A 24,379-nucleotide genomic window follows, 5' to 3' on the forward strand; every position below is an offset into this window, starting at 1 on the left:
CTTCACGGATGGATATTGGAGGCTTTGAGGTTGTGTTCCGAATATAAGAATCCACTTTGTGTCATATGATGTACCTTAATTCTGCTTCTGTTTTTCTTCTTCCTATTTGAAGTGCTGCACTGTGGAGATCAGAGATCCTGAGGGAAAGAAGAACCCATCAAATCCCCCCCAGGAGCTATTTTTCAGGAGGATCCCTTGGGAAGATCAAAGTCAGGACACCTCAGGAGGTAATGAAAGATCCTCCGATTATCCATCTGTCTTACCTTCACTCTCTTTTCCCTTCTATAGAATACCTCCTATTTTGTTAATTATGCATTTCGAAATTATTTATCGCTTACAGAGAAACAAAGAATGAAGCTTTCTGGTTTTTATGACGGAGATCAAACAGCAGTTGAACCTCCAAAACAAGTAAGAAAGGGAAAAGATATTAGATTTCTATTTTCCCTTCAGGAAGCGAAGCGGGTGTGCAGAGTGCTTTCTCCTTCTATTTTCCCTCCTTGTTTGGACTGGATTATTTTTGTATTCTTCCACAATGTGGAGAGCAGAATGGCAGGTTCAAGTTGCTGTCAGCCAGCATAGCTTCCTCTGGTTATCTTGTTCTGCTAGATACTCCTCCAACTGAGTTTACAAGAAGCAATTGTGCAAGGATAATGAAAAATAAATACATTGCCACATTACCCTTTGTAAAAAAACTTATTTGTAACCTGTACTTCTTTGTTTTCTTCCTTTCAGCCAATGGCTACTAGATTTATTTTTTTTTTACATTTATATCCCGCCCTTCTCTGAAGACTCAGGGCGGCTTACATTGTGTAAGGCAATAGTCTCATTCTATTTGTATACAAATACAAAGTCAAAGTATATACAAAGTATATACAAAGTCAACTTATTGCCCCCCCAACAATCTGGGTCCTCATTTTACCTACCTTATAAAGGATGGAAGGCTGAGGCAACCTTGGGCCTGGTGGGACTAGAACCTGCAGTAATTGCAAGCAGCTGTGTTTAATAACAGGCTTCTTACAGCCTGAGCCACACCGCGGCCCAATCAGTGATAGATCAATCAGTGATAAAGCGATAGATCAGTTGATCCAGAAGTAGGATTACTTTACTGAAAGGCACTGAAGGTTTTCAAGAATCAATGAACTTCCCCAAATATTTCTTTAGTGAAAGCAATTTTCAGATTTGCCCATTTTCTCACCTAAAATTAGGACTTGTGTAACGCACAGCCATTTAACTAAGTGCATATGTCTGCTTTGGGAATTTGGGAACAATTTTAGTCCAACCCCCCTGCTTGGACAGGAAGCCCTATAACATTTCAGATAAATGGCTGTCCAATTTCTGTTGGAGCACCCACAATTTCTGGAAGCAAGTAATTCCACTAATTAATTGTTCTCACTGTCAGAAAATTTCTCTTGTTGGTTGGTTCTCTCCTTGTATAGTTTCCATCCATTGCTTCTTGAAACACTGCTATCATGTCACCCCCTGGTCCTTTTCATGAAACCAGACGTACCCAATTGCAGCAACCTTTCTTTATATGTTTAAGCTTTTGGCACACAAAGAGAAACAGGTTAGCCATCACTGACCTATTCTATGCCAGTGCATTTGGTTGGTCTTTCCTAAATGTAGAGTCTTACATTTCTCACTGTTGATTTCATTTTGTTAGATGGGCCCAATCTGTCGATCAGTGTATATCCCGAGCTTATCTTCTGGAGTGTTGGTATTCCTGTCAGTTTGATCTTGTCTGCAAATTTGATGAATTCCCCTTCAACCTCCTTGTCTAAATCATTGATGAAGATGAACAGATCTTGCGAATCCTCCTGTTCTGTTCTTTTTTTCCGTGTTCAGGAGAGTCTGGTGTCCTTCAAGGAGGTGGCTGTGTATTTCTCTGAGGAGGAATGGTCTCAGCTAGATCCTGACCAGAAAACGCTGCATTCGGAAGTCATGCTGGAAAACCATAGGAATGTGGTCTCTCTGGGTAAGAGTTTTCTAGTCCCCAATCAGAGAGTTCAAGAAGACAGATGATAGTTAGTTTTTTATTAAAAAACCACTAATTAGATATTGTCTCCTGGGAGGGAGAAGGAAAAGATATGGCCGCCTCGTGCTCCAAGGAAGGAAAGAGTCAGTGTCTCATTGCTTAGATGCTTTCTGTGCCATTTCTTATCCATATTTTTCCATTTCTATTTGAACTTACCTGTGGAGGCTGAAAAGAACGAGGTGTGTTTTTATGTGTCCTCTGGAGAGGAGAGTGTTGTCATTTTTCTCTAAGACCTCCAAAATTGTGTGAGAACTCAACTTTCACACTCATCCCATGGAAGAGTATTCTCCAATCCAATTCAAGAACAAAGGCTTCATGCAATGTCACTCAGAGCATCCTGGGGTACAGGTAATCCCCAAGTTACGACAGTTCACTTAGCAACTATTCCAAGTTACGACCAGCTTTCCCCCAAGTACTTGAGACCCAGTCCCAAAACTACAAGTGTTGTTGTTCACACTGTTGTTCACACTTACGAATGACAGCAGGGGCACTGCAACATTCACCCTACCTATTACCCCACCCCACCCCACCGGGACTTACCGTATTTTTCAAACTATAAGACACATTTTACCCCCCAAAAAAAGTGGGTCGAAATGTCTCTGCTTCTTATAGAGAGAATGCGGGCCTGGTTTTGGCCTCCCAAACCCTCTATGCGTCCCCTTTTTGCCCTCCCTGGTGTCCAGAAGTACTCTGCAGGCCAAAAACGGGCCCACTTTTGCCCTCCGGAGGCCTCTGTGGGTCCTGTTTTTGGTTTCTCCGGCATCAGAGAGGCTTAAAACGGGGGACACAGAGGGTTTGGGAAGCCTGCAGAGTGCTTCTCAATGCCGGGGAGGGCAAAAACGGAACGCGCACAGGACAAAAACTATTTATTTTTCTTGTTTTGCTTCTCTAAACCTAGGTCATCTTATGGTCTGAAAAATATGGTACCTTGCGACGATGTGGTGAGCCGTCAGTTCCTTTGCCTACTTCAGTGCATTTACAGAAAAAAGGTCTAAAGTAGTGAGAGATTCGAGCGATCAGTAGTGGGAAATCTTGCACAATTGATCTCACGTGATCGCACACTACAGTGCTTTAGGCCTCTATTCTCTGCTTACCAAGGCCTGCATGAGATCCAGGGCAAAATGCTTTGCAAAGAGAGGGAAAACCTATTCATTTTCAAAGACTTTTACCCTGGATCTTGTGCAGTCCTTTGTTTATAAAAGAACGCAGTACTTTAGGCCTCGTAGTACACAAGATTAGTAGCCTGAGATCATGCACTGGTCTCGTGTGATCTCACACTAAAGTATTTTAGGCCTTCTCTTCTCTGCAAACTGATGCCTGTACCAGATCCAGTCAAAGAACTCTTGCAAGGCGATGGGACTTCGGGGCAGAGAAATAGCCATTCTTGAAGTCTCCCAACCTTTCCAGTCTCAGCACAAAGAACATTTACAAGCCAATGGGAGGCTTCAGCAAGGGATTTCGTTCCAAACTTTCATTGCTGGGATCAAGGAACGGGCCAAGTGGGGGTCCCGCCCTCCAGACAGACAGCATAGAGCAGCTGGTCCAAGGTACACTAGGGAAGAAGGAGCTTGTTTCAAAATTGTTTCAGTTCTCACAGGACTCTGCTGAAATTAAGCCACCCTAATAAATCTTAAATTTTCTCCTAATTCTTGGATGTTTCCCCTGATTATTCCTTAACTCAAAACTGACTTTGAGTGAATTTGCACATATATAGATAATTGTGAAGAAAGAGATATTTTTTCTATATTTTCAAAACTTTCATGACTCATGAATATAAAAACTATCCTGTCTATATCACACCACTGTAAGCTTGCAAACATACAACCTAATGGAATTTTGGAGAAATTCAGAAGAAAATTCACTTGACTTTCTACAGTTTGATCTTTTTCTCTAACCTTGTTATCATTTTCTTTTCTCTTTTGCTTTGAAGATAATAATGGGCAGGAGAATCAAGATTCCTGTGAACTGATCCAAATGATCAATGCTAAAGATGGAAGGGAGAAGTTTGGAATTCGAATGGCATTCGAAAGCCATGAGAGAAACCAGTCAAAGAATTGGAATCAGGAGAGCTCATCTTCCACTAATGCTCCGATGGAAGAACTTCTTGCCCAACAAGAGAAAATAAGTAAAAAATATATTGGAAAAAGTGTGAAACTAATCAAAGCTAAAGTACAAGTAAATGAAGACTATTTAACCCAAAACAAAAGAAAAGATGCTATAAGAAGACACAACGGACAAAATTACAATGGGACATTGATTATTTCTCTTGGAAATAAGTTCCTTACAACTCAAAAAGCGATTGACACTAAAGAGAAGCTTTATAAATGTTTGCAATGTGGAAAATGTTTTAGAACAAGCGGGCAACTTACTATCCATAAAAGGATTCACACAGGGGAGAAACCATATCAATGTATAGAGTGTGGAAAGACCTTTGCTCATAGCAGTACACTTACTATCCATAAAAGGATCCACACAGGGGAGAAACCATATAAATGCATGGAGTGTGGAAAGACCTTTGCTCGTAGCTGTAGACTTACTTCCCATGAAAGGATCCACACAGGGAAGAAACCATATAAATGCATGGAATGTGGAAAGACCTTTGCTCAAAGAGTTACTCTTATTTCCCATAAGATGATCCACACAGGAGAGAAACTCTATAAATGCATGCAATGTGGAAAGACCTTTGCTTACAGTAGTGGACTTACTATCCACAAAAAGCTGCACACAGGAGAGAAACCATTTAAATGCATGGAATGTGGAAAGGCGTTTGCTCAAAGAGTTACTCTTATTTCCCATAAGATGATCCACACAGGGGAGAAGCCGTATAAATGCATGGAGTGTGGAAAGACATTTAATCATGGCAGTGGAATTAGAAGCCACAAAAGGATTCACTCAGGAGAGAAGCCATATAAATGCACGGAATGTGGAAAGACCTTTGCTCAGAGCAGTGGACTTAGAAGCCACAAAAAGCTCCACACAGGAGAGAAACCATTTAAATGCATGGAATGTGGAAAGACGTTTGCTCAAAGAGGTTATCTTATTTCCCATAAGATGATCCACACAGGGGAGAAGCCATATACATGCATGGAGTGTGGAAAGATGTTTACTCATGGCAGTGGACTTAGAAGACACAAAAAGATTCACTCAGGAGAGAAGCCATTTAAATGCTCCGAGTGTGAAAAAACCTTTGCTCATAGATGTAATCTTATTTCCCATAAAAGAAGCCACACAGGGGAGAAGCCATATAAATGCATGGAGTGTGGAAAGACCCTTGCTAATAAACGTAATCTTATTCCCCATAAGATGATCCACACAGGGGAGAAACCATATAAATGCATGGAGTGTGGAAAGACCTTTGCTCAAAAAGGTAATCTTATTTCCCATAAAATGATCCACACAGGAGAGAAGCCCTATAAATGCATGGAGTGTGGAAAGAGCTTTGTTCAGAATGGTCATCTTACTTCTCATAAAAGGATCCATGCTCGGGAGAAACCATATAGCAAAAGCAATTCTACTTAGACTTGTATACCACTCCACAATGCTTTACCACACTGAGTAGTTTACAAAGTCAGCATATTGTCCCCAGTAATCGGGGTCCTCATTTTAGTGACCTCAGAAGGATGAAAGACTGAATCAACCATGAGCTGGTCAGGATCTAACTCCTGGCTCTGGGCAATTAGCCTGTAGTAGTGGGTTCTAACTATTGACCTACCATGTCTCTATAGATTTGTATGTGTATGTATATTGTGCCTTTCTGATCCAAATGAGGTTGAATCAACAAAATGAAATTTAATATGGAAAAAAGGTAAGATTTTACACCTGGGCAAGAAAAACAGATTACATGAAACCTGCATCAAAAACAGACCTTGGGAATCTGAATGGATGATCACTTCAACATGGGTCACGTATGTGTGGCGGCAGCCGAAAAAGCTAATATAATCCTTGATTATATAAACAGAGGCATAGAATCACAAGCATGTGAAGTATTAGTATCGTTTTATAAAGCCCAAATAAGACCACACCTGGAATACTGCATCCAGTTTTGGTCATCACATTACAAAAAAGATGTTTAGACTTTGGAGAAAGTGCAAAGAAAAGCAGCTAAGATGATTAAAGGCCTGAGGACTAAAACATATGAAGAACATATGCAGAATTTGGGTGTGGCTAGTCTACAGAAAAGAAGCATAGTAGTATTCCAGTACTTGAGAGGCTGCCACAAAGAGAAGGGGGGTCAATTTATTTTCCAAAGCACCAGAGGGCAGGACAAGAAACAATGCATGTAAAATAAGCAAGGAGAGAATCTCAAATTAATAAGAATCTTCCTTACAGTGAAGACAATTAACCAGTGGAACATCTTTCCTTCAGACATTGCAGTTGCTTCATCACTGAACGTTTTTAAGAAGAGACTGGATAGTCAGTTGTCTGAAATAGATCCTATAGGAATATCAATAGAGCCTGAAATGGTATAGGATCTCCTGCGTGAGCCAAAAGTGTGGATGGAGTGCCAGCCGCTGAGGACTTGTACTAGGCACCAGGGCTGAAATTGCATTGGCATCCTTCAGTCTCAAAAGACTATGGTATCGTGCTCCGAAAAGAGATCCTAAAACAGCATCTAGTGTGACTAAAAAGGCCAATTTCAGAGTGACAATCCTTTCCACACTGAGGGCAGATACATTCGGTCCCCCGCCCAGCCCCCAGATTTCGCTGGTTCCAGGACTGCCTCTTTGCCTCAGCCTGCCAAACAAATGTCTCTTCGAATTGGAGAAGGCCATGCTGCGTCTTTAGCCTCCAAGCTGAATGATCAGAGTTCAAGGTTTCCCAGTTGTTAATGTCCATTTAGGTCCCTCTTTTAGATATCCTTATATTGCAGCTGTGGTCTCCCTCTGAGGCACTTTCTCTGCACTAATTCTCCATACAGGAGATCTTTCAGAATCTGACCATCAGCCATTCTCACGACATGCCCAAGCCAGCATAGACATCACTGTTTCAGTAGTGTATACATGCTAGAAATTCCAGCACATTCTAAGACTGCGCTGTTTGGAACTTTGTCCTGCCAGGTGATGCCAAAAATACATCGGAGACAGTGCATATGAAAGATGTTCAATTTTCTCTCCTGCTGTGCGTAAAGGGTCCAAGACTCACTGCGGAACAAGAGTGTGCTCAGGATGCAGGCTCTATAGACCTGGATCTTTGTATGTTCCGTCAGCTTCTTATTAAGCCATACTCTCTTTGTAAGTCTGGAAAATGTGGTGGCCGCTTTACCAATATGTTTATTCAGCTCAGTATCTAAAGAGAGAGTGTCAGAGATAGTTGAGCCGAGTACAAAAAGTCATGGACGACCTCCAGTTCTTGTGCAGAGATTGTAATACAGGGAGGTAAATCCACGTCCTGACCCATGACTTGTGTTTTTTTCAGGCTGATTGTTAGTCCAAAGTCTTGGCAAGTCTTTTTAAAACTGTCCATAAGTTGTTGAAGGTCTTCAGCAGTGTGAGCAGTGACGGCAGCATCGTCAGTGAAGAGGAAATCCTGTAAGCATTTCAGCTGGACTTTAGACTTTGCTCTCAATCTAGAGAGATTAAAGAGTTTTCCATCTGATCTGGTCCAGAGGTAAATACCCTCTGTTGCAGTTCCAAAAGCATGTTTCAGCATGACAGCAAAAAAAAATCCCAAATAAAGTTGGCACGAGGACACAGTCCTGCTTCACTCCACTTCGAACATCAAAGGAATCTGACGTTAAGCCATCAAAAACTACAGTGCCCTTACGAGGTGCTACCAGCCAGGCCAGCTGGACCAAGATTTTTTAGAGAAGTATTACTCCTCTAGCACTCCTCCTCACTCCTCGAGGTTGCCTCGAGGTTGACTCCTGAAGACTTTCCCATAGATGGGTATAGCCACAAGATATTGGAGGTTTGAGATCAGAATTTTCCTTCTACATGAGTTGCCTTCTAAGGCTGATGGACACCATCTGTTTTTTCCCATGCACACAGCTAATAAGACTTCCTACTTATACTCAAACAGCCATTCTCCCCTCTCCCTAGAAACAAACAGATTCATTCATGAGGTGAACTGGAGCACCTCCCTCCCTGCAGTCACATGATTCACTCACTCAAACAGACACTCCCCTTCCCCCTAAAATAAGCAGATTTTTCCATGAGGAGACCTGGAGCACCTTCCCCCCTGCAGGGCTGAAATGGCTGAGTAAATAAAGGGGGAGTCTCGGGTGCCCCCCAATGGCTCCCCACAAGTGCCCTGAGAAGGGGGAGAGCCAGAATGGACCCTCCTGGGGAAAGGTGGGCCCAATCCTCCTGCTCAGGTGAGGCTCCTTCTTCCCCAGAGCCCCGTTCCTCCAGCTCTGCCAGGAGGAAACTTTTAAACTTTTGGAAAGGAGAGGACTACAACTCCCCTCAACTCTAGGCAGCAGGAGGGTGTCAAGATGCAGCTATATTCAGACACGTGACCAGGCCAAGGAAGGGCCCTCCTGACCTCTGCTGCGTTCAGACCAGCCAGGGGAAAGCTGCCTTCACTGCCCCCACCAAAGGCTCCTGTGGGAGGCTGTGGGGTCTTGGGGGCTTTGCAAGTTGTGGGAACCCATTCTGGTGGGCAGTTTCCTTCACAGTCTTTAAATGGCCTCCCCCCTCCCCCAAAATATGGCTCCATCTCTTAGGGAAGGACTCTTAAAATGGATAATTTCAGAGATGGGGGGACTCCAATGCCTCTGCATGGATGCTCAAAGTATGAGGAAGAAATAGGGTGAAGGTGAAACTGGCCATTTGTAGAACGGAGAATCAAACTAGGGTGGTTGGTTATTTCCCAGGAGCAGCTATGAAAGATGTGACTGAGGGGATCCAAGATGCCATGGCTGGTGAGGGGTAAACTTTGGGGAGGGCAAGGAATACAACTTCCCTCATCTGTAGGCAACACGGTGTGTATGTGTTTCAAGACAATCAAACGAGGGTGGCTGGTGGTTTCCAGGAGCAATTACCAAAGATGGGATTGAGGGGCTTACAGAAATAATGAAGTCCACAGATGATTATCCCCTTTTCCTCTTTCATGTGGGGAGGAATGATAAAATCCCTGGAAATGATGGTAAGAGACTTGGAGCAGGTGGGCATGGAAGGCAAAGAAATGGGGGCACAGGTGGTTTTCTCTTCCATTCTCCCAATAAAAGGAACCATTGAAGGAAGGAAGGCAGCACCTTGGAAGTTAAGCCTGTCTTAGGGGATGGTTCTCGAGAAAAATTGGGATTCTTGGACCATGGTCCACAATATCCACGTGGGAGGCTTTTGGCAGGGGATGAGCTGCCCCTCACAAGGACCCAGAAGGTCGTCTCTGGGAACCAACTGACTCGCTTCATCCGAAGGGCTTGAAAGTGAGACCAAAGTGGGACGGAGACGAAGTTTTAGAAGCTAATTCCAAGTCAAATCTCACAGGAATCAACCAAACTGGAAGAAAGAAGGGGAACTCGGACCCAAAAGAGGAGATGTTAAAACCAAATATGAGGTCAGTGAAAAAGGGATTCAGAGGCCTCTGCACGGATGCTCAAAGTACGAGAAAGAAATGGTGACGGTGGAGCCCAAAGGCAGATATGTGACATTGTTGGGATCACCGAAACTTCATGGGATGAAACCCATGACTGGAAGATGCAATGTGGAGGAATTGTGCGGCTGCTGTCCAAAGGAAGTGGGAGACACAGACACAAACTTGTAGTTTCATATCAATATAAATGTATTTAACATTCATAGCAGAGCAGACAGGAACATCCTGAGGTAAATTTTTTTCCCCGAAGGCCATCACTCTGCTAAACAAATAATTCCCTCAACACTGTCAAACTATTTACTAAATCTGCACTACTATTAATCTTCTCATCGTTCCCATCACCAAACTCTTTCCACTTATGACTATGACTGTAACTTTGTTGCTGGCAATCCTTATGATTTATATTGATATATTGACCATCATTTGTGTTGTAAATGTTGTACCTTGATGAACATATCTTTTCTTTTATGTACACTGAGAGCATATGCACCAAGACAAATTCCTTGTGTGTCCAATCACACTTGGCCAATAAAAAATTCTATTCTATTCTATTCTATTCTTTGCCCCCCCCCGCCCCTTAAGAAGCAGCAGAGCCCTTTGGAGGCTGTGCAGGAATCGGGGGCTGGTCCAGTTCATCTGTGCAAGCGGTCATGGAGGGGGGATTTTTATTTTTATTTTTTTCCTTCTGTCAGTTTATGCTCCTTCACTTCAGAGAGAGGCTATTAGAGCTTTTCCTCCCACGTAGATGGATGGATGGATGGATGGATGGATGGATGGATGGATGGAAGGAGGGTGTTATATGGGAGCCTCGATTTGCTCCCTCTATCACCCGCGCGGCCGCATTCTGGACCAGCTGAAGCCTCCGGGTGCTCTTCAAGGGGAGCCCCATGTAGAGAGCGTTACAGTAGTCCATACGGGAGGTAACAAGGGCATCCCGGTCTAAGAAGGGACGCAACTGGCGTATCAGGCAGACCTGATAGAAAGCTCCTCTGGTGACGGCCGTCGTTTGTTCTTCCAATGACAGCCGTGCATCCAGAAGAACGCCCAGATTGCGGACCTTCGCCATGGGGGGCCAATGACTCGCCTCCCACAGTCAGCGATGGAGTCAGCTGATTATACCGGGATACCGGCATCCACAGCCACTCGGTCTTGGAAGGGTTGAGCAGGAGCCTGCTTCTCCCCATCCAGACCCGCACGGCCTCCAGACACTGGGACATCACTTCGAGGGCTTCGTTGGGGTGGTTTGGGGTGGAAATGTACAGCTGCGTATCATCAGCGTACAGATGACACTGTACCCCAAAACCACGGATGATCTCACCCAGCGGCTTCATATAGATGTTGAACAAGAGGGGCGAGAGGACCGACCCCTGTGGCACCCCACATAGGAGGTGCCTCACGGTTGACCTCTGGCCCCCCACCAACACCGTCTGCGACTGGCCCGAGAGGAAGGAGGAGAACAACCGAAAAACGGTGCCTCTCACCCCTAACCCCTCTAGCCGCAGCAGCAGGATACCATGGTCAATGGTATCAAAAGCCGCCGAGAGATCCAATAGGACCAGGGCAGAGGAACAACCGTCCCGGGCCCTCCAGAGATCATCCACCAACGCGAACAAAGCGTTATGTCTTATGTTATATTTTAGATTATGTTTGTTAGATATAATACCCTGTATTTTGTTCTGAGAAGTCTTGGGGGGAGGGGAAAGGGGGGGGAAGGGGGAAGATTATAAATTGATTGATTGCCAATGTACATGAATAATTGAAGAATTAATTAAGTTGGAATGGTGCAAAGTTGGGCCTGCTCAGCAACCACTCCAGAAGGGAAAGGGTAGGGAGAGAGAAGAGAGAAGGAAGAAAGTAGGTAGGTAGGTAGTAGGGGGAGAAGAAGTAGGGGAAGTGAGAGGGTCAGAAAGGGTGGAAGTGAGAAGTGGGAAGGAGAAGAGGAAGTAAGAAAGTGAGGTGGAGGAAGGTGGAGAAAGTAAAAAGGTAGAGAAGGGTAGAAAGGTTTAAGGAAGGGAGTGGTGACTGGGCAGGCCCGATTGAGTACAATTTATGGGGAGGAATAAATGTTGGATAATTGAATGCATTGTACACTGGTTAAATTGTTGGAAATATAGAAAATAAAAAAAAATTGGGAAAAAAAAGAGAGAGATTTTCCCCTGAGGAATCTTGGAGAAAGAGCCTTTCCTGGATTCGGCCTCTCTCAGCCGCAGCCCTTTGGCCTCCCAGCCCCTCCCTGACTGTGGGGCTGCCCCCTCGGCCTCTGGGGGATTCCCTGGGCAGTGGGGCTGACCCTTCGATCCAATGACCCATGAGGCCCTCCCCCTGGAGTAGCCCCTCCCTCCGTTGCTCCTGGGGGATTCATCCCCCCTTCTTCTCCTTAGTCAGCCCACCCACTAGTCTCTGTTTCAGGGACCCTTCCCCTCCCCTGAGTTAGCTAGAAAGAGCCCAGAGGCCCCTTTCAGAGAAGGACCAGGCCCTCAAAGGCAGTTTGGGAACCTAAGTGGACATCTAGTCCACCCCTCCATGCACACAGAGGAAAATCTGGCTGAGAATCATGAAGAGAGCAACGAAAATGGAGGGTCCCTTCTGGGCCTGCCCTGTACCCCTCCCTTGAGCTGCAGCCCCCCCAAGACTGAAGGGATCCCCCCCCCCACTTTCAGCTTCGTTCTCTCCGTCCTCCTTCAGGTGAAGTCACAAAGGACTCTGCCCGGAGACAAATGACACTCGAGCAGGGAGAATTTCCCCCCCTTTTTTTGTAATCATTTTATTTTATTTTATAGACAAACAAATATACAATATATAATCAGTCATTCAGCGTATCATCTGAGTAAATCTTTTGTGCCTTCTTCTTCTTACTCCTCTAGTATTCATCATTTCTTAGTATTATCATTTCATTTATTGTAACATTTCTCCCACATTTCTTGCTTTACTTTTTTTTTTATTTGAATATATATTCTCCGAAGATTCAGGGCGGCTTACACAGTGTCAAGCAATAGTCTTCATCCATTTGTATATTATATACAAAGTCAACTTTTATTGCCTCCAACAATCTGGGTCCTCATTTTACCTACCTTATAAAGGATGGAAGGCTGAGTCAACCTTGGGTTTTTAATTCAAGGAACAATTTTCACAGTCAACCTTGGGCCTGGTGGGACTTGAACTTGCATTCAAGGCCTTCGCTGATGGCATTGACTTTTGCAAGTACCAGCTCTCCAACACAATTGCCATGGATGAAACTGCAGTGTTTATATGGCCCAAGGAGCTCAAACAACAATTGATCAGAGGGGTGCCACATAGATTTATATTCCCTCAATGGGATATGAAAGTGCACACGTGACGTACATATTGGCTATTCGGCTGGATGGAAGCAAAGCCACAGCACTAATATTCACCAAGGGAAAGAAGGAAAAAATTGAAAGGGTTACAGGGATTTATGTCCTTGAAATTGAAAAGGCCTGGTGCACCCAGGAAGCTATCGGGAAGTGGGCAGAGCTAATGCTCCCACTTGTTGTATGAGGTGGCCAAAGAGGTCTCGCTGGTTTATTTATTTATTATTATTAATTTGATTTTATTAATTTTATTAATTTGATTTTTTGGGTTTGGGATTCAGCCAGTACTCACCGTGCCAAAGATATGAAAAAAGTTTCTTGCCCAGTGCAGAATTGACCAAATTACGATACCTGCAGGAATGACAGGATACCTGCACACACTGGACATCATGATTAACAAGCCGTTCAAGGACCATCTCCATACCAAAATCAATGAGTACATTGAGAACAGAACGTCACGAAAGCAGGGTGGGAACTTCGTGAAGCCTAGCCTGCCAGAGTTTGTGACTTGGGTCAAGAAGGCCTGGGACAAAACAAGTGACAATTGTGTTGCAAATGCAAATGCCATACGAGCAGGCTACATGGACAGGAGGTGCTCTTTTAAGGAGACCTCTATTGCGAAACATTAGCGATTGGGACCAATGGTTTTAAACAAAATGGACTCACAAGACTCGAATTCAGGGTGTAGAGTTTTGAATGTTCCAGAAAATGACATGACTGTATTTGAAAAAAACGTTGAATCTGAATAAATTGATTGTTGCACCATACATGAGCATTGTGGTTTCCCCGTGTGTGGGTTTAGGGTTTGCGATTGTGGTTTTCCTGTGTGTGGGGAAACCTCTCCCTCCATCATTTTCTTATTTCTCTTTTTCTCCCTTTTTCTCTCCCTTCCTCTCATTTCTGTTTTTCTTTTTCCTATCCCTCTCTTTCTTTTTCTCCCCATTCTCTCATTTCTTTTTCCTCTCTCGTCTCCCTCCCTCATTTTCTCATTTCTCTTTCTCCCATTTTCTCTTTCATTTCTCTCCCTCCATTTGTTTCTTTTTCCTCCCTCTCTCATCCTCTCCCTCCATCGTTTTTTTCCCCTCTCTCTCATCCTCTCCCTCCATCGTTTTGTCATTTCTCTCTCTCTCCTTCTTCTCTTTCTGTCTCCCTGTGGCTCTTTGCTACTCCTTTCTTCCCTGAAGACGACACTGCCGTGAGCTGCTGCCTTTGAAACACACTGCGCCTTTAAGGAAGCCGGCCAGCACTGAGGGGTTGTGTGCGTGGAGGCATCAGGGTTGCTCACCCCCTCCTCAGCAAGCCAGGCCTGGAGGAGTGATCACAAGCCAACAAGGCTTCCCTGAAGAGGACCTCATGCGGCCCCCTGGCTGGCTGTTTTGGGGCCGGGAAAGCGCACATGACGGGGAATACCCTCCTCAAACAATGGAAGTGGAACAATGATTGAGAAGAGCCCTCCGGGTAAGCTTTAAATCTCACACAGGGGACTTTCACTGCCGGAATAAAGAAGTATAGCAAGTCCTCTTGCCGTCTTATTTGACTTCCAGCTCTGTCAGGTTTTTCACCGTTGTGTGCAAGGAAACAAGTTGTACCGTAAAAAAAAAACTTCTTGTGAGTTTGAGAAGTTGGAATTAATTGATTGAACTCTCGAGTTTTTTTTAACGGTGCAGCTTGTTTCCTTGCACACAACGGCGAGAAATGTGATGGAGTTGGAAATCAGGTAAGACACGCGTTGTCAGTGTTCCAGAAAACCCCCTCCAGCAGAAAAGACTCCAAGGCAAACATATTTCAAAGTTCTTTTACTAGCATAGGTAAACTGGCACAGCTGGATAAAATCTGAATCTGGGGATCCGGATTTTTCTTCAGTAAGACAAACTCCAAAATCCCCACGCAGTTGACCCCTCTGCCGATCACATGCTCCAATCGCCAACCGTCCCATCTCGAGACATCACTCCAGCCACTCCTTCTCCAGATGTAGGCTAGGCCTGACCTTGACCAGCAGGAAGAATGTTATTATGTCTAATAGCTCCTTCTACCAAACCCCCCCTCCTACTTTCCCACACATTAGAAGGTGGCAGCGTGGAAGCCTTTGACCTAGTACGGGTTCCAAAGCTGACCCGCGTCTCGATTCTACCCCGCCCCACCTGCCACTCCCCCTCACCAGCCAAGTTCAGCAGGCTAGATTCGGTGAGCTGAATGTGCCACTGCGCTGGGGAGAAGAGCGTGAGAACACTTCCTCTCTCTTTTCCTCCTGAGTGGCCGCGGTGCATCTGGCTCAGGAAATCTAGTCTGCTGACCTCGGGTGGCAATGGCAGCGGCAGCGGCTCTGGCCCGATCCTGGCAATCAATGCTGCAGGCAAGAACTGCCCACACCGATCCCGCTTCATGGCTGCACAGAGAGACCCTGAACCGGCCATTGCTCGGAGCTCTGGTGCCAGTCCCCCTCCCCCCCCCAGTCCCAGGTCGACAGGGCTAGGGCTGGCAAAAGTGTGATGTGACGTGCAAGGTGCGTTGCTGGGGCTGCCACTCTTTTTGCGGTCGCCACTAAGAGAAAGGGTGCGGAACCTAGGGTTTACGAGAGCGGCATCCGCAAGGCCATTCTGTGTGGATGGGAGATGCGTGTGGGGCGCATGGGGCATGTTCCCCCCTTTTCTCCCCTGCCTTGCCTCCTCACCTCGTTGTTTGCACAGTAAGCAATGAGGAGGCCCAGTGATGCTAGCGCTGGCAAGACCGTGCCAGAAAAAGATACAGAACTTCCAGCCCTCGCTGGATCAGCTGATCGCGGGCTGTGGGTTAGGGGCCTCCTGCATCAAGACCTCCCCGAAAATAAGGCCAAGTACTTATTTCAGGGGTCAAAAGAAAATAAGACACTGTCTTATTTTCAGGGAAACACGGTAGTTTCTCCCGAGCGTGGATCCTTTTATGAGAAGGAAGATGACCATTCTGAACAAAACACTTTCAACATTCCATGCATTTATATGGCTTCTCTTGTGTGGATCATTTTATGGGAAGTAAGATTACGTTTTTGAGCAAAGGACTTTCCACACTCCATGCATTTAAATGGCTTCTCCCCTGTGTAGCTTCTTTCATGGGAAATAAGATTACATCTATGAGCAAAGGTCTTTCCACATTCTGTGCATTTAAATGGCTTCTTTCCTGTGTGGATCATTTTGTGTCTTCTAAGTCCACTGCCATGAGTAAACATCTTTCCACACTCCATGCATTTATACGGATTCTCCCCTGTGTGGATCATCTTATGGGCAATGAGATTACTTCTTTGAGCAAAGGTCTTTCCACACTCCATGCATTTATACGGCTTCTCTCCTGTGTGGATCATCTTATGGGCAATAAGATTACTTCTTTGAGCAAAGGTCTTTCCACACTCCATGCATTTATACGGCTTCTCTCCTGTGTGGATCATCTTATGGGCAATAAGATGATGTTTTCGAGCAAAGGTCTTTCCACATTCCATGCATTTATATGGCTTCTCCCCTGTGTGGATCCTTCTGTGGGAAATAAGATGATGTTTTTGAGCAAAGGTTTTTCCACACTCCATGCATTTATATGGCTTCTCTCCTGTATGGATCATCTTATGGGCAATAAGATTACTTCTTTGAGCAAAGGTCTTTCCACACTCCATGCATTTATATGGCTTCTCCCCTGTGTGGATCCTTTTGTGTCTTCTAAGGCCACTGCCACAAGTAAACATCTTTCCACACTCCATGCATTTATATGGTTTCTCTCCCAAATGGATCTTTTTGTGGCTTCTAAGTACACTGCCCTGAGTAAACGTTTTTCCACACTCCATGCATTTATACGGCTTCTCCCCTGTGTGGATCATCTTATGGGAAATAAGATTATCTCTTCGAGCAAAGGTCTTTCCACATTCCATGCATTTAAAGGGTTTCTCTCCTGTGTGGATATTTTTGTGGATAATAAGTCCACTACTATAAGCAAAGGTCTTTCCACACTCCATGCATTTATATGGTTTTTCTCCTGAGTGGATCTTTTTGTGGCTTCTAAGTCTACTGCTCTGAGTAAAAACCTTTCCACACTCCATGCATTTATATGGCTTCTCTCCTGTGTGGATCATTTTATGGGAATTAAGATTACTTCTTTGAGCAAAGGTCTTTCCACATTCCATGCATTTAAATGGTTTCTCTCCTGTGTGTAGCTTTTTGTGTATAGTAAGTCCACTGCTATAAGCAAAGGTCTTTCCACACTCCATGCATTTATATGGCTTCTCCCCTGTGTGGATCATTGTATGGGAAATGAGATTAAGTCTTTCAGCAAAGGTTTTTCCACATTCCATGCATTTATACGGCTTCTCCCCTGTGTGGATCCTTTTGTGGGAAATAAGATGACCTCTTTGAGCAAAGATTTTTCCACATTCCATGCATTTAAATGGCTTCTCTCCTGAGTGGATCTTTTTGTGGATATTAAGTCCACTGCCATGTGTAAACGTCTTTCCACACTCCATGCATTTATACGGCTTCTCCCCTGTGTGGACCCTGTTATGGATAGTAAGTTGCCCATTTGTTCTAAAACATTTTCCACATTCCAAACATTTATAAGGCTTCTCTTTTGTGTCAATTGTTTTTTCAGATGTAAGGAAGTTATTTCCAAGAGAAAGAATGACTGTCCCATTGTAATTTTGTCCGTTGTGTCTTCTTATAGCATCTCCTTTGTTTTGGGTTGAATCGTATTCATTTACTTGTACTTTAGCTTTGATTAGCTTTACACTTTTTCCAGTATAATTTTTCCTTATTTTCTCTTGTTGGGCAACAAAGTCTTGCATCAGAGCATCAGTGGAATATAAACTTTCCTGATTCCAATTCTTTGCATGGTTTCTCTCATGGCTCCCTAATTCCATTCGAATCCCAAACTTCTCCCTTCCATCTTTAGCATTGATCACTTGGAACAGTTCATAGGAATCTTGATTCTCCTGCCCATTATTATCTTCAAAGCAAAAGGGAAATGAAAATGATAACAAGGTTAGAGAAAAAGATCAAACTGTAGAAAGTCAACTGAATTTCCTTCTGAATTTCTCTAAATTCCATTAGGTTGCATGTTTGCATGCTTATAGTGGTGTGATATAGACATGATAATTTCTGTATCATGAGCTTTGAAAATATCTATAAAACATCTTTCTTTACAATTATCTTTATATACAGTCATGGCCGAAAGTGTTGGCACCCCAGAATTTTTTCCAGAAAATCAAGTATTTCTCACAGAAAAGTATTGCATTAACACGTTTTGCTATGCACATGTTTATTCCCTTTGTGTGTATTGGAACAAAGCAAAAAAGGCAGGAAAAAAAGCAAATTGGACATAATGTCACACAAAACTCCAAAAATGGGCTGGACAAGATTGGCTATTTCCCTTCCTGAAAGTCTCATGGCCTTGCAAGAGCTCTTTAACTGGATCTAGTACAGTCGTCAGTTTGCAGAGAACAGAGGCCTAAAGTACTTTAGTGTGAGATCACTCAAGACCAGTAGCGCAAGATCTCAGGCTACTAATCTCGTGTGATCTCGCACTGCAGTACTTTAGGCCTGTGTTCGTTTAAGAACTGAGGATTGCATGAGATCCAGGGCAAATGTTTTTGAAAACGAAGAGGGCTTTCGTCTCTTTGCAAAGCATTTTGCCCAGGATCTTGTGCAGGCCTTGGTTAGCAGAGAACAGAGGCCTAAGGCACTATAGCACGAGATCACATGAGATCAATAGTGCTAGATTTCCCACTACTGATCTTGCGTCTCTCTCACTACTTTAGGCCTCTTTTTTCTGCAAAATGCACAGCAGCAGGCAAAAGAATTGACGGCTCACCACATGGTCCCAAGGTAAGTCTTGGCAGGGTGGGGTAATAGGTAGGGCGATTGTTGCAGCGCCTCTGCTGTCATTCGGAAGTGTGAACAATGACTGTGGTGCTGCAAAACTCATAATTTCGGGACTGTGTCTCAAGTACTTGTGGGAGGGCTGATCGTAACTTGGAATGGTCATTGAGTGAACTGTTGTAACTTGGGGATTAACTGTACCCTAGGATGCTCTGAGTGACACTGCATGAGGCCTTTGTTCTTGAATTGGATTGGGAGAATGCTTTTCCTTGGGCTGAGTGTAAAAGGTCTGTTCTCACACAATTTTGGAGGTTTCAGAGGACAAAGGACAACACATTTCTCTCACATGACCCCCAAGAGGACACGTAAAAGCACACCTCTTTCTTTTCAGACAAAATAGAAATGGAAAAATAGAGATAAGAAATGGCAGAGAAAGTATTTAAGCAAAGAGACTTTGACTCCTTCCTTCCTTGGAACACGAAAAGGCCAGATCCTTTCCTTCTCCCTCCCAGGAGACGATAAAAATTAACTATAACTGTCGTCTTGAACTCTCTGATTGGGGACTAGAGAACTCTTACCCAGAGAGACCACGTTCCTATGGTTTTCCAGCATGACTTCTGAATACAGCGCTTTCTGGTCAGGATCCAGCTGAGACCATTCCTCCTCAGAGAAAGACACAGCCACCTCCTCGAAGGACACAAGACTCTCCTGAACACGGAAAAAAGAACAGAACAGGAGGATTTGCAAGATCTGTTCATTTTCATCAATGATTTAGACAAGAGAACAGAAGGGGAACTCATCAAATTTGCAGACAAGACCAAATTGATAGGAATAACAACACTCCAGAAGAGAAGCTTGAGAAATAGAAGGATCGACAGATTGGGCCCCATCTAACAAGATGAAATCAACAGTGAGAAATATGAGGTTCTACATTTAGGACCTCATTTACATTTAGGGGCTAGGACATTGAGCTTGTCGATCGAAAGGTCGGCAGCTCAGTGGTTCGAATCCCTAGTGCTGCCGTGCAACGGGGTGAGCTCCCGTTACTTGTCCCAGCTTCTGCCAACCTAGCAGTTTTGAAAGCACGTAAAAATGCAAGTAGAAAAAATAGGGACCACTTTTGGTGGGAAGGTAACAGCGTTCCATGTGCCTTTGGCATTGAGTCATGCCGGCCACATGACCACGGATATGTCTTCGGACAGCGCTGGCTCTTTGGCTTTGAAACGGAGATGAGCACCGCCCCCTAGAGTTGGCAACAACTAGCACGTATGTGCGAGGGGAACCTTTACCTTTACCTTACATTTAGGAAAGAAAAACTAAATGCACTAGAATAGAATAGGTGATACCTGGCTCAACAGTAGTAAGGGCTACAGGGATCTTGGACTTAAACGTGAGTCAGCAGTATGACTGGAATTGGGTATGTCTAGTTTCATGAAAAGAAGGACCAGGGGGTGACATGATAGCAGTATTCCAAGAAGCAATGGATGGAAACTATTCAAAGAGAGAACCAAACCTACAACTAAAGAGAAATTTCCTGACAGTGAGAACAATTAATCAGTGGAATGACTTGCCTCCAGAAATTGTGGGTGCTCCAACACTGGAAGTGTTTAAAAAGAAACTGGACAGCCATTTATCTGAAATGTTATACAGCTTCCTGTCTGAGCAGGAGGGGTTGGACTAGAAAACCTCCAAGATTCCTACCAACTCTGTTATTCTGCTCCATTGTTCCTAAATTTCCAAAGCAAAGATATGCTAATGCAGCCTGTTATTAACAGCAACTGCCTGCAATATTGCAGGTTCAAGTCCCACCAGGCCCAAGGTTGACTCAGCCTTCCATCCTTTATAAGGTAGGTAAAATGAGGACCCAGATTGTTGGGGGGCAATAAGTTGACTTTGTATATAGTATACAATTGGATGAAGACTATTGCCTGACATAGTGTAAGCCGCCCTGAGTCTTCGGAGAAGGGCGGGATATAAATGCAAATAAAATAAATAAAAATAAATAAATAAATAAATTTTAGGTGAGAAAATGGGCGAATTTGAAAATTGTTTTCACTGAAGAAATATTTGGAGAAGTTTTATCAAGTTGATTGATTCTGCAAAACCTTCAGTGCCTTTCAGTAAAGTAATCCCACTTCTGGATCAACTGATCTATCACTCTGTCTATCATTGATTGACCTAGTAGTCTGAGCCACTGGCTGAAAGGAAGAAAACAAGTAAGAGAAAATTCCCTGGAAAAGTCATTTCTCAGGCTTTGCAAAGCAAGAATGTTTGATCTCCTAATCAAGACACAAATCAGAGGACTGGAAATTATTTTGTAGCCCAAGGTACTGTGATTACATGCTGAACACCCCCTCTCTTTGGATTTTAATAGTCTGCTTTATTTTTTAATATAATTTGCTTATTTTTGAGCTGCAGGTTATAAATGAGGCTTTTTAAAAATGGTAATGTGGCAATTATTTTTTTATTTGAATTTATATCCTGCCCTTCTCCGAAGACTCAGGGCGGCTTACAATGTGAGTATTTATTTATTTTTCATTAGCTTTGCACAATTCCGAGTCAAAGAATTACAAAACAAATGGGTCTCCAGCAGTTCCTGCCACTGTGATACGTTTATTCCTATTTCTTGAAGGACTTTTTAAAAATTGCTTCTTGTAAACTCAGATGGAGGACTACCTAGCAGAACAAAATAATCAGAGGAAGTTATGCTGGCTGACAGGAACTTGAACCTGCTATTCCGCTCTCCATGCTGTGGAAGAACACAAAAATAACCAGTCCAAAAAAAAGGGCGGGGGGAAATAGAAGTGAAGCAAATCTACTTCACTTCTTGAAGGGAGAACAGAAATCTAATAAATTTTCCCTTTCTTACTTGATTTGGAGGGTCAACCACTGTTTGATCTCTGTTATAAAAACCAGAAACCTTCATTCTTTGTTTCTCTGTAAGGAATAAATAATTTCAAAATGCATTATTAACAAAATAGGAGGAGGTATTCTATAGAAGAGAAGAGCGAGCGAAGGGAAGACAGATGAGTAATCGGAGGATCTTCCATTACCTCCTGAGGTGTCCTGACTTGGATCTTCCCAAGGGATCCTCCTGAAAAATAGCTCCTGGGGGGGATTTGATGGGTTCTTCCTTCCCTCAGGATTGCTGATCTCCACAGTGCAGCACTTCAAATAGGAGGAATGAAAAAAGAAACAGAATTAATGTATGTCACACATCATAAAGTGGATTCTTATATTCAAAACACAACCTCAAATTCCCCAATATCCATCAGTGAGGTTGAGTGAGAAAACAATGGAACAATGTCCTACAAGGTTTGGTGAATTGCCACGTGCTATGAATGTCAGAGAAGTTTGGGAAGGAGGGGTGAAGTATACAAACACATTCTCTATTCCCTTTTAAGCTCCCTAAAGTATCTCACCTGCATCTCGACCTGCTCCTTCTGTTCCTCCGCCTGGCTCAAGAGGAAGCCTTCCACCAGGGCCACCGCCTGGGAGCTGGTCTCTGCTCCACACTCCTGCATCCAGCCCTCCATCTCTGAGGGCAGGAGAGCCAGGAGCTGCTCCAGAACCACCAGGTCCAGCATCTGGGCTTTGGTGTGCTTTTCTGGTCTCAGCCATCGCCTGCAAAAGCCATGGAGTCGGCTGCAAAGTCCTCGGGGACCCTCAGCCTCCCGGTATTGGATGGAGTTCCAGGGCTGAACTTCTGAAGGGAGGATGGTTTCCTCCTCCAGGATCTTCTGCCTGGTTCTTGTCCAGAGCTTCCCCCACTTCCCAGGCTGAGCAGCTGAAGGGCCTTTTCCGGCTCCCTCCTTTCCCAAAGGTTGTGTTTCCATCCTTTCTCTCTGCTGCAGAGCAACTCCAAATGGTTCCAAAGACTCTTCTGGGTCTCCAGATGCCTTTTCCTTCACAGGAGCATTTCTAGGGCCGCAGGACTGATCCCTGCAGGTGATTCCGCTCTTTTTTTCTCCCCCAAGAGAAAAGTTTGCCTTGCAAAGACCACAAATGGCTTCCAGTTTCTGTATCTGAGATGGGAAGAAAAACAGAAAGAATTAGAAAGTGGAATTTAGCCACTGAACAACCTTCACCCAACCTGCCCGGAGCCCCAAGCGGATCATCCCAGCCCAGGGCCGAGAAGGAGGCAGCTGGAGAGGCCGCCCCGCTTCTCTCCCCCTCCGGAGACAGGATGGGGCCTTCGGGGAGCCTGGTGCGAATCCTGCCTCCTCCTCGCCCGGCTTCTCTCCTCTCCTGTTGGGCCTCCGCAAGGCCGACCCTCCCCTCCCCCCACTCGGGCTCTTCCCAGGATCTCCGCCGCCTTCCCGGCATCCCCGCTTCTTTCGCTTCCCCTACAGGGAGAGGGCGGCTGAGGAACATGGGACCTGGGAAGAGCCCCCAACACACCCGGAGCACGTCTGGATCTCCCTCCCGCCAGACTCTCCTCCTCTTGCGGAGCCTAAGGGGTTAAGGAGAGTGAGTGGGGAGTCCTAGAGAGGCAAGCGTTTGTGACGTCACTTCCGTCACAACCTCCTCTAGAAAGGCAGCTGTGACGTTCGCCCTCTAGTGGGCCAATGGGGAAGCGGCCGATATTCCTTTCCCGTGGTGGCGGGCTCCCCCTGGTGGATTTGGCGCAAAGTGCCAATCTCATCGAAAGCGCGGGAAAGAGGGGCGCGTCTAAGGGAAAGGGAGGGGGGGGATGATGGGCTTGGGAGTAGGGAGTAGAAAGGCCCCTCTCCATGGCTCCCTGCCAGACAAAGGCCTCGGCGTCTCCAGAAGCGGCACTTTCTCCATGTTCCTCTCCTTCCTGTCCAGGAACCGTCTGTGGAGACGGAGAAAAACCTCTCTGGAGGATTTGAACTCGCCTCCCTTAAGAACAGCCGCGGAGATCGGAGGAGGCCTCAAAAGGGGCGAAATCCTGTCAGAAACGGCCGGGCGGTCTGAAGGCGAGGACCGGGAGGCTCTCTGGGGAACTCTGGCCTGAAGGGGAGGAAGGTGGGACGCAGGCAGGGAAGCCGCAGCCAGGAAAATGATGGGAAAGAGGAAAAGGTCCCACCATGGAGGAAAAGCTTGAAATCTCTGGAGATTCCAGGAATTTTTACCTCACGACGAGGCTCCTTCATTGGGAAGCGAAGGGGGGGGAGGGAAATGGCGCCTCATCTTCTTCTCTGAGGGGAGAAACTCAGGAAGGAAGATGGTGGAAAAGGGAGAGGAAGCTGAACTGGGAGGAGGAAAAAAAACCATTTCCACGGAGGGACCGAGGGGGAAAATTCCCCTCCAGAGATGAGAGAAGGAAGCTGGAGCCATTTCGGGGGGATTGAAGGGAGGATCCCCCTCCCACTTTCTCCGCTTCTCTCCCTCAGCGGAACTCTCCCGCCTCCTTCAGGTGACGTCACAAAGGACTCTGCCCGGAGACCGATGACGCTCAAGCAGCGAGAATTCCCATTGGTTCTGCCCCTCGTTCTGGCCCCTCCCTCCACTCCAAAGTCCGAGAAAACGGCTTCCTCCTCTGGGGCTGTTAACGGTGTCGTTCAAAATTTTTGGCTACCGGTTCTGTGGGCGTGGCATGGCTTGGTGGGCGTGGCAGTGAAAGGATACTGTAAAATTTCCATTCTCACCACACTCCAGGGGAAGGATGCTGCACCAGGGCCTCTGGTGGC

The 24,379-nt window shown here is 45.2% G+C and overlaps 2 pseudogenes; one reads left to right on the plus strand and one right to left on the minus strand.

Moving 5' to 3' along the window:
• LOC131192838 (zinc finger protein 420-like) overlaps positions 1-24,379 on the plus strand; it is a 265,780-nt pseudogene that overhangs the window by 2,058 nt on the left and 239,343 nt on the right.
• LOC131192671 (zinc finger protein 420-like) lies at positions 14,677-23,074 on the minus strand (annotated as a pseudogene).

This window comes from Ahaetulla prasina, chromosome 2, assembly GCF_028640845.1.
Source record: "Ahaetulla prasina isolate Xishuangbanna chromosome 2, ASM2864084v1, whole genome shotgun sequence".
NCBI classification, from domain to species: domain Eukaryota; kingdom Metazoa; phylum Chordata; class Lepidosauria; order Squamata; family Colubridae; genus Ahaetulla; species Ahaetulla prasina.